Genomic DNA, 11603 nt, shown 5'->3' with positions numbered 1-11603 from the left:
TGGGAAACCCGGAGAACATCTCTGCACACACCAGAAGATGGAAGAAGGCACCGCCGGAAGACCTGCAGGGACGAAAAGGAAGCCGGGGGATGCCAAAGAAACAAGGTTAAGTGTGGTTTTTAGATTTTCCTTAGCGACCCCGAGTGTGACTCGGGATTACCTCTTTTTGCATGGAAAATCCACCCCGAGTCACAGCGGGATTAACGCTTGGGGGGTTAAGGACATGAAAATAGGAATACGGAGAGTGTGTTTGTGCTTGAATTCATCGTGCCCAGGGTAGGATTCAATATCCTCCTAGGCCTAGGAAATACCTTCCCAATGTATAGTATTACTATTATTTTTATTAAACAGGATTTAAATAGCGCCAACATATTACACAGCAATGTACATTAAATAGAGGTTGCAATTGACAGACAGATACTGTCAGTGACACAGGAGGAGGAGAGGACCCTGCCCTGAAAAGCTTACAATCTAGGAGGTGGGGGAAGTATCACACAATAGGAGAGGGATATGGAAAGGTGGGAAGTAGTGAGGGTTTAGGAGACAGAAGAAGACGGGTAGGTGAGGGGGAAGCGTTGGATTTTGAGGGATCTTTTAAATGAGCAGAAAGTAGGAGCAAGCCGAATAGTGCAAGGAAGACCATTCTAGAGTGTCGGGGCAGCTCTAGAAAAGTCTTGGAGCCGTGCGTGTGAGGAGGTTATAAATGAGGATGTCATTAGTAGATCATTGGAGTAGCAAAAAAGTCTAGGGGGGCATTTTTACCATTATTAGTGGCCCCTGCATTATAAACCAGCATTTATTCGACAATCCAACACTTGTTGGAATCCATTGTGAGTCAATGACTTTACTGGAATGTGGGAGAAGACAGCGGTACGTGAAGGGAACCCATGCCACACATGTATAAAGCAGAAACTTATGTATGTGTTGTGAATAAGGCTATGTACATAAAACAGATGATTCTCGCCCGATATGAACAGTCTTGTTCATTTTGGGATAGAGTCTGATGTGTACAAAGGTTCAAAAGAAGTGAAGAGAGGTGAGCACAATGGGGCGGCGCTTGCTTGTCCCCCCAGCACTTGTTTGTTCATCTTTCATCATGAAAGATCATTTGCAATGACAATAAGAGCTAAATAAAGGGGGGGGGGGGGATGCCAGGGTTGTAAAAATGTATGTTAGCTTCTTACATAATTTTTTTTTTAATATACCCCAAGATGGCACACTGGAGAGAGAGAGAGAGAGAGACCTCTTACCTGCAAGGAAATTAAATGGTGTGCAAAACATTAGAAAAGCTACTGGCCCTCCCAGGAATAAAAGGCATGGGCGCTCTCCTTATTTTTCTAAGTGGTTTATCTAAGTGGTGTCCCCTGTCCTGGTTGCATTACTTACCTTGGCTAGGGTTGTGGGGTAATCGATTTGTGGTTGCAGAAATGAGGGTAACTGAGACTGGGGCTCGGGGTAGGAGTTGACCTGCCTGCTGCCTCATTTTAAGCAAGTCCTGCAAGGGGAACGTGGGCCCATCTGGTAATCTCTACCCATAAGGTGATGGGTAAAGCTCCATTTAAAGTTGCTCAGAGGTTATCACTTTGGCCTTAGCAGCACTGAGTTTCAGGCTTGAATCTCAACCGGGACTCTATCTGCATGGAGTTTGTGTGGGTTTCCTCCCACATTCCAAAAACATGCAGTTAGGTTAATTGGGTTCCCCCCAAAATTTACCTTAGACTGTAATAATGACATAGGACTATGGCAGGGACATTAGATTGTGAGCTCCTCTTGAGGGACAACTAGTGACATGACTATAGATTTTGTACAACGCTGCGTAATAGGTCATCGCTATATAAATACTGTATTATAATAATATGTATACTTTAACAATAACCTTCTCATATTTGCTCCCTTTTGGACTCTATATACAATTGAAAGCATTTTATTATGTCTGATTAATAGGGGCAAAGTTCAGCTCTTGATTCTGCCCAGAAATTGCACAAGCAAATACCTTCCTCAACATTTTGCCCACACTGCACTTTTGTACATTACATTGTTCCAAACTATTTCTAAGGTTTGCAGAACACCTCTTCCTATGTTATTGAAAAGAAGAACGGGGAAGGTATTCTGTAGTCCTGTCCTATGGTAACAGCTCTGCTTCTTCAAAGAATATAGTACAAAGAACAGGTGTTGTCACCATAGGACAGGAAGTGTTTACTTGGCAAGATCCTTAGCAAAAGAAATTGACAGAATAAAAACCAATGCAACCACCACACCACCACATCGGAGGACTGGTAAGCTGTATTGCATCGCATTTCTATTCTTGGGTTTAGATGTACTTTATTTCTACACTGCCCTGGCAAAGAGTCAAATAAAGCACCCTGGGGGTGTGCCATCAAGTCGATCTGGGGTTTTAAGAAAATATCGCAGAAAGGAGTGATGAATAGAAATGAAGCAAGCGATATTTGCAAGTTTGATCTCTTAAAACGAATCGGCCATTCTCCCTTACCGAACATTTAAACGAGAACGGCCTTGTAATTTGCCAGGAGGTCGTGTTATCGCCAAACAAACAAGGGAAAATGCGAGAGGCAGGAATGGCGACTATTTCCGGCAGTAATGGCGCAGCTGGGAGCGAATCATTTGCTCCCAGCATGCACAGCAAGGCCCAACAGCCCAATCAAGAGAGATCTGAGCACAGCCATATATACAGGGAAGGAGGAAGGGGTTAGTCACTCCATCTTGTGTTGTGTCAGAGAAAGAAGCAGGGAGAGCCTTCTGTATATCTAGAAATATACATATTGTGCAGTATTGGATGCTTGCTCTTGCCATCTAGCAAAAAAATGCAGAAACCTTTCTGTATTTCTCTAAAAAAAAATACAGATAATTCATTCTGATAGCACTTGTCATCTATCAAAAAAGCCCGAAAATGTATGTATTTTTCCCAAAAAAATGCAGATATTTAATTCTGATACCACTTGCTACTTACCAAGGAAGACCGTTTGGTACAGGTGCATTTTTGTCTGAATAAGTTAAAGATGAGTGGTAGACGCAGGGGAAGGTATGGCATTGGGCGACTTGCCGCAACTGGCAGGGGGCATACTTCCCGGGAGTCTGCCACTGTAGGACAGCAGCAAACTGTTGGAAGCAGCAGCTCAAGTTGTCAAACAGGTCTGAGATGTGTGCGGAGCACCAGTATGCTGGTAGACTTATTGAGAGGGTATACTACAATCATACAGCCACATCATATGGAGAGTATTGTGGACTGGATCTTGGGGGCCTCAAGTGCAGCAGGCTCTTATTCTGCAGCATCAACCAGCGTTAGCGTGGCTAATGTGCCTGTACCTCCCGATGACTCCACCTTGTTGTTTCACGAGCAGCCTGAAGATCTGTCATTGCGAATTTCAGAGCAGGAGGCAGACTCTGAGACCCTTGGAGAGTGTGGTCAGGACTTGGTGGGCGAGGGTTCTGCATCAGTGGCTGCATTTGCAGAGGTTGGCATAGATGTAAATGAGGATGATGATGACCGTGATGTCACCTGGGAACCACCGGTGTGTGTAAGGGCTAGCAGCAGTTCCGAAACAGATGTAGAGCAAAGGAAGCAGCAACAGACTGGGGATGGAAGGGGCCACAAATCTGCCTCATGTGAGTCCTAAAGAACACACAGAGGAGTGGACACAAGCAGGGGAACAGTCAGAGACGATGTGACAGTGGGGAGATGGAGATGGAGCAGACGCAGGGCCCCCAGCAGACGCAGAGGCAGGCAAGGAAAAAGACAGCAGAGTGGTTGCACGCACCTCTCCAGTGTGGTCCTTTTTCACGCTGAAAGACAATGACAGGTGTGTAGCAATCTCCATCCTGTGCCACAGGCAGATTCACAGAGGACAGGCCGGATCACATTTGGGTACAACATCCCTGCTTTCCCACATGTGTAAGAACCACAAACCAAAGTGGGAGCAGTACTTGCATTCTCTTGAAGGAGGTGTAACCACGTCATTATCTCTTCTTCCACCTCCATTGACTCCTTCTCCACCTCCAACTGTCATTGCTACTACGTCTCAGGAGGTTGGTGTCAGCCAGACTTCAAGCTGCAAGGAAGTATCAGCTTCTGCCCGCAGGTTTCGTTGCGTCAGACTTTTGTTGCCGAAAGATGGGTACTCCGGTGACCCCTTCAGTTCTCCTAGCTCCTAGTCCCTTCAGCCCACTCTACTGGAGTTCTGTGCATAGCATCAGTCTATGGGCCCAACCAACAAAAGGGTCATCAAACTCAATTTACGTCTAGCCAAACTATTGGCCTTGCAGCTACTGCCGTGCAGCATTGTGGACTCGGCTCCCTTCCGTGACCTGATGGCCTGTGCCAAATTTCAGTGGAATATACCAAGCAGGCATTACTTCTCCCGCACAGCTGTACCCAGTTTACATGGACATGTAATGGGTAACCTTTCCCGGGCATTGGCATTCTCGGTGTCCAGTCAAATCCACGTCACTATGGACAGCTGGACAACCAGGCACGGAGTGGGACGCTACCTGTCCTTCACCGCTCACTGGCCTTGCATAGCTCAGTGGGTGGCAGTCTGCAAGAGGAATTGCAGCACCTGGTACCCCCGCCGAGGGGTGTGGTGGGAAAGCATGGGCCAACCCAGTCCTCTCTCTCCTCTCCTCCTTCATTCCTTCTACTGACAAACCCTCTCTTTTTGACACTGGTACTGAAAGGCCAGCAGCGGAGGACACTGTGGTTAAGTGGGCACGCCACTATGGCTCCCGCAAGCACACCTGTTGCCAGGCAGTACTGAAACTAGTGTCCTTAGGGGAGAAAAGTCACAGCACCAGAGAACTCTCATCCACTTTGCACAGAGAAGTTGAGCCTTGGCTGGCGCCCTCCCGGCTCACAACAGGAAACGTAGTGTACGACAACGGGTCCAACCTTGTGGCCTCGCAGCGCATGGTCCGCATAACACATGTGCCCTGCTTTGCGCACATACTGAACCTGGTGGTGCAGAAGTTCTTCCGCACGTACCCAGGACTGCAGGAGTTACTGAGACAGGCTCGCTCTATCTGCAGCCATGTACACCGATCCCCTACGGCCACTGCGGCACTTAGCAAGATCCAGAGCCAACAGGGGCTTCAACCGCATAGACTGATTTGTAACACTGTGACTAGATGGAACTCCACCCTGCACATGCTCCAGCGTCTGTGTGAACTGGAGCAGACGCAGGGCACCCAGCAAACGCAGAGGCAGGCAAAGAAAAAGAGCAGCAGGGTGGTTGCAAGCACCTCTCCAGTGTGGTCCTTTTTCACGCTGAAAGACAACAGGTATGTATCAATCTGCATCCTGTTCCACAGGCAGATTCGCAGAGGATAGGCTGGATCAATTTTTGGTACAACATCCCTGCTTTCCCACATGCGCAAGAACCACAAACCAAAGTGGGAGCAGTACTTGCATTTTCTTAAAGGAGGTGTAACCACGTCATCCCCTCATCTTCCACCTCCAGTGACTTCTTCTACAACTACAACTGTCATTGCTACTACGTCTCAGGAGGTTGGTGACAGCGAGACTTCAAGCTGCGAGGAAGTATCAGCTTTTGGCCGCAGGTTTCTTGGCGTTTAACAACGTTTGTTGCAGAATGAGGGGTACTCCAGTGACCCCTTCAGCTCCTCTAGCTACCAGTCTCTTCAGCCCACTCTACTTGAGATCTGCACAAGGCATCAGTCTATGGGCCCAACCAAGAAAAAAGTAATCGAACTCAATTCACGTCTAGCTGTCCTTCACTGCTTACTGGGTGGCCTTGCATCGCTCAGTGGGCGGTAGTTTGCAAGAGGCATTGCAGCACCTGGTACCCTGTTGAGTGGTGTGGTGGGAAAGCATGGGCCACCCCAGTTCTCTCCCTCCTCCTCCTCCTCCTTCATTCCTTCTACCGACAAACCCTCTCTTTTCGACACTCCTCCTGAAAGGCCAGCAGCGGAGGGCACTGGGGTTAAGCGGGCGCGCCACTACGGCTCCCTCAAGCACCCGCGTTGCCAGGCATAACTGAAACTGGTGTCCTTAGGGGAGAAAAGTCACACCGCCAGAGAACTCTTGTCTGCTTTGCACAGAGAGGGTGAGGCTTAGCTGCTGCCCTCCCAGGTCACAGCAGGCAACGTAGTGTGCGACAATGGGGCTAACCTTGTGGCTGCACTGCTCATGGGCCGCATAACACATGTACCCTGCTTGGTGAAGTTCCTCTGCACCTACCCAGGACTGCAGGACTTACTGAGACAGGCTCGCTCCATCTGCAGCCATGTACGCCGAGCCCCTACTGCCGCTGCGGCGCTTAGCAAGATCCTAACAGAGGCTTCCACCGCATAGACTGGTTTGTGACACTGACTAGATGGAACTCCACCCTGTACATGCTCCAACGTCTGAGTGAGCAAAAGCTAGCTATCCGTCATTATTTTGTCAGCGTGGTGCATGAAGGCAGCGGTTCCCCTGGTACAGCCACACATCTGAGCTATTTTACCAGTGACCAGTGGCTGCAGATGGAAATGCTGTGCAATGTTCTGGCCCCCTTTGAGAAGGCCACAAACGTTGTGAGTCGGGAGCGGTCAGGCTGGAACGATGTCATACCCATCATCTTTCTGCTTGATAATACCCTGGACTGATGGAAAGTGGAGATGGAAGAGGAGGGGAAGAAATGGAGGAGGATGAAGGTGACATTACACACCATAGCGCACAGCCAGCATCAGGAGGAGCAAGAAAGGACACTGGCCAGCATCAGGAGCTTCAAGAGGAGGAGGAAGATGATGATGATGATGATGATGATGGAGACTGTGGTGGAGCTGCTGGACAGGACCCATTCAACCCACACTTGTGCTGTCACGCCCCAGGCATTGTGCCGGCGATGGAACAACAAGAACTGCTGCAGCTTGAAGAGGAGGAGGTGTGTGATAAGGAGGGAGATGTTTTGGGGCGTACTGAGGGACAGGAGGAGGATGAACCCAGGGAACCCCTCTTTCATATGTGTGTCCACATGTTGCGATGCCTACAGAGGGGCCCATGCATTTGCAACATCAAAAACCGGGATGATTACTGGCTGGCCACCCTTCTGGATCACCGCTACAAAGACAAAATGTCACAGTTTCTACCCAACCTGGCGCAAGAAAAGAAAAGGTGACCTACCTGAGCAGAATACTCTGCAACCAGCTGTGTGAGGAGTTTCGCGCACCACATTCCACACAGGGAGCTCAGGCGGATGCCGCCTCCACCGTTTACTCCTTTAGTGGCGGCAGCAGCAAAAGTGGCAGCAAGCCACACACATCCAAATGGCAGGAGGGATTTTATGTATGCCTGGCGAAACATGATGCGCCACCTCCAACAAGTGAAGTGCGGGGGCATAACCATCGAGAACAGACGAAGGGCATGGGGCACGATTACGTTGATTTTTTTCTGGCTGGGGGTGATGGTGGTGTTGACAACAGCAGTTATGAGGAGGATGCCTGTCTTGACAGTAGTGACGCCAATAATTTTTGGGTCAACAGACTTGAAATCTGACTGCAGTTGGCACTGTATGCCATTGAGCTTCTTTCGTGCCCGGCCAGTGTTCTGTCCAAAAGAACCCTCAGTGCTGCTGGCGGAGTGCTAACGGACAAGCGGTCATGACTCTCGCTGGTAAATGTCAGTCGCCTCACCTTTTTGAAAATGAACGAAAGGTGGGTTACTAACAACTATCATATCCCCACTACAGATGTCACTGATTGACACAAGGACTCTCTAGGCCAACCAAGATGTCTCTGTGAACCAACACTGCTCCTGTGCTGAGTCTGTGGCTGCCTATCACCAACACCCTGTCAGCTGAGCCTATCTTATCCTATCTCTGGTATTTTCCGCTAGTTCTTGCAACGTCAAGGGGTGGCATTCATGGCCAGTGTCATGCCTGCCATTGTGCCAGCTAGTAATTTACTTCACATTTCCGCTGCTTCTGGGAGGCCAACAAACTGCAGATGAAAACCCCCTAGTACTGCCACACTGATAGATACCATTGCCTTTGCCTAATTTTTCAGCAAGTATTGTGAGATTGAGGGTTGGCATTCATGTCATCCACTTCATGCTTCCGGCACCACAGACCACAGCGACAGTGTTGGCGCACAAAACATCTTGGTCTGGCCCTTCTACCTTAAATCACAAATTTCCAATATTTGCATTACACACTTCGGGTTGGCATTGACGATGCACTACACCCAGCTTTAGATGTCAGTTACCAATGCGGTCCACACTTCGTCTCAGGGCTCACAGCTTCCTCCTCCTACTGTTGCTGCCCCCTGTCAGTACTCCATTTGCCTAAGTTGTATTACACACTTCAGGGTGGCATTGACGATGCACTGCACCCAGCTCTCCATGACTCTTACCAATGTTGTCCCCCTGGCGATAGCTGACCAGGGGCCACACACTGCTACTGCTCTCGCTCACCCACGCTCCGTCTCTGATCCTCCATCCTTCTCCACAACTTTATGGGTGGCATTCCCATAAACACATGTCATCCACGTCATGATGCCAGCTACCAATTATTATTATTATTATTATTATTATTAATAATAATAATGAACAGGATTTATAAAGCGTTAAGATAATATGCAACTATGTAAATTCAATAGGGGTGCATACAATAAATAGCAACGCATTTTCCTGCTGTTTTGTCGGCAGAGACTTGCTAGTGTGTTGAGTTCACCCTTTCTCAATGTCCTAATGTTTATGCTGCCTTCTGGATGCTGTCCATCACGCAAAAAAACTATTTGCCTGCCATTTCCTGGAAAACCACAAGGTCTTTTACAACTTTTGTATTTGTCCCTTGTTGCCACTGTTCTGTTACACTTACCTAGCAAATTGGGTAGTTATTCCATGTATAGGGGCTTTGCTATTAATGTTTAAAGCCGTCCCATTGACTTAAATGTAATTTGCAAAATCAATTTGCCGAATTGTCGTGAACCCACCGTAACTTCGAGGAAATTTTTGTGAGACTGTTAGAGGCCTTCTCACTCATCCCTAGTGCTGAGCAACTGACCATGGCAGGAGAAGAAAAAGACAACCTGGAATATCATTGTGATGTCAGGAGAAACACTCATAGTCCATCAAGTTCAACCACTAGAGAAATAGACATATCCCAGATATAAACCCTATGGACATAGTTGATACAGAGGAAGGCAAAAACCCTTTTTAAGCTCTGGTTAAATTTTTTCCCGATTCCATGAGACATATGGATGTTCCCAAGTCTCTGTTATCTTTAAATCATTAATCCCCAGTTATATTCTGTGCTTCTAGAAATCAAACCGCAATCTATAGAACTTGCTGAAACTACTTCCTGAGGGAGCCGATTGCACATTTTCACAGACCTTAAAGTTCTTCTTTTCCTCCAGACAAAAAAGAGCGCCCCCTTGTGCTTTGTAATGATCTCAAAGTGAATAATGGGGAAGAGAGTTCTCTATATGAACTATTTAGTGTATATAACATTTGCCCCGTAGGATGGGGTGTTAGTTGGCTCTGGAGTTGGGTTATAGTACATGTCAATTTCATTCAAATGCACAAGGGTACAATGATAATGTTGCTTGGGACAAAAAGATAGACATAAGAGTAGAAAGCAGGTAGGTAGATGATACCCACCAGGTGTCACTAAGTCTGACAACAGGTCCCACTCAAATTAATATCTGAATAGGAAATTCTCTGCACTGGCTGGACACCAGCCAAAAATATATTATGTCTTATATATTTCATTAGCCCAAGGTAAAAGATGTCCATCCCTCAGGATATAATCACTTAAACGGTATTTATATGCTGTGTACTGGTCAGTATATATTGCAAAAGCCTGTTGGGGCATTGTTATGATTTGGGGTGCCTGAGGGGCCAGTGTTATGATCTGGGGTATCTGTGGGGGCAGTGTTATGATCTGGGGTATCTGTGGGGGCAGTTTTATGATCTGGGGTATCTGTGGGGGCAGTGTTATTATTATTATTCCCCAGTATTTATATAGCGCCATCATATTACGCAGCACTGTACAAAGTCCATAGTTGTGTCACTAACTGTCCCTCAAAGGAGCCCACAATGTAATGTCCCTACCGTAGTCATATGTCATTAATGTAGTCTAAAGTCAATTTAGGGGGAAACCAATTTATCCTATTGCATGTTTTTTGGGATGTGGGAGGAAACCGGAGTACCCAGAGGAAACCCACGCAGACACGGTGAGAACCTGCAAACTCCATGCAGATAGTGTCCTGGCTGGGATTCCAACCTAGGACCTAGCGCTGCAAAGGCCGGAGTGCTAATCACTGAGCCACCGTGCTGCCGAGCCACCCCAGAGTGTTATGATCTGGGGTGTCTGTGGGGGCTGTGTTATGATAAAGGGTGCCTGTGGGAGAAGTGTTATAATCTGGGGTGCGTGAGGGGTGGTGTTATTATCTGGGGTTCCTCTGGGAGCAGTGGTATGATCCTGGGTGTCTGTAGGAGCAGTGTTGTGATCTGGGGTGCCTGTGGGAGCAGTGTTATAATCTGAGGTGCATGTGGGAACTGTGTTATGATCTGGGGTGCTTTTGGGGGCAGTATTATGATCTGGGTTGCCTGTGGGGGCAGTGTTATGATATGGGGTTTCTATGGGGGCAGTATTATGACCTAGGGTGGTTGGGGGCAGTGTTATGATCTGGGGTGTCTGCAGGGGCAGTGTTATGATCTGGGGTGCTTATGGAGGCAGTGTTATGAACTGGGGTGCCTGTGGGGGCAGTGTTATGATCTGGGGTGCCTGTGGGGGCAGTGTTATGATCTTGGGTTCCTGTGGGGCCAGTGTCATGATCTGGGGTGTCCGTTGGGGCAGTGGTATGATCTGAGGTGCCTGTGGGAGCGGTGTAATGACCTGGGATTCCTGTTGGGGCAGTATTATGATCTGAGGTTCCTGTGTGGGCCGTGTTATGATCTGGGGTGCCTGTGAGAGTAGTGTTATCATCTGGGGTGCCTGTGGGGGCAGGGGGTATGATCTGGGGTACCTGTGGGAGCAGTGGTATGATCGGGGTTGTCTGCAGGGGCAGTGTTATGATCTGGGGTGTCTGTGGGGGCAGGGTTATGATCTGGGGTGTCTGTGGAGGCTGTGTTATGATAAGGGGTGCCTGTGGGAGAAGTTTTATGATCTGCGGTGCGTGAGGGGTGGTGTTATTATTTGGGGTTCCTCTGGGAGCAGTGGAATGATCTGGGGTGTCTGTAGGAGCAGTGTTGTGATCTGGGGTGCCTGTGGGAGCAGTGTTATGATCTGGGGTTCCTCTGGGAGCAGTGTTATAATCTGGGGTGCCTGTGGGAACTGTGTTAGAATCTGGGGTGCTTAGGGGGGCAGTATTATGATCTGGGTTGCCTGTGGAGGCAGTATTATGATATGGGGTTTCTATGGGGGCAGTGTTGTAATATAGGGTGTCTGTGGGGGCAGTATTATGACCTAGGGTGGTTGGGGGCAGTGTTATGATCTGGGGTGTCTATGGGGGCAGTTTTATGATCTGGGGTGCTTATGGAGGCAGTGTTATGAACTGGGGTGCCTGTGGGGGCAGTGTTATGATCTGGGGTGCATGTAGGAGCAGTTTCATGATCTGGAGTGCCTGTGGGAGCAGTGTTATGATCTGGG

Source organism: Pyxicephalus adspersus, chromosome Z, assembly GCF_032062135.1.
Source record: "Pyxicephalus adspersus chromosome Z, UCB_Pads_2.0, whole genome shotgun sequence".
Taxonomy (NCBI): Eukaryota; Metazoa; Chordata; class Amphibia; order Anura; family Pyxicephalidae; genus Pyxicephalus; species Pyxicephalus adspersus.
The sequence above is the reverse complement of the archived record's forward strand: the minus strand, read 5'-3'. Positions refer to the sequence as shown.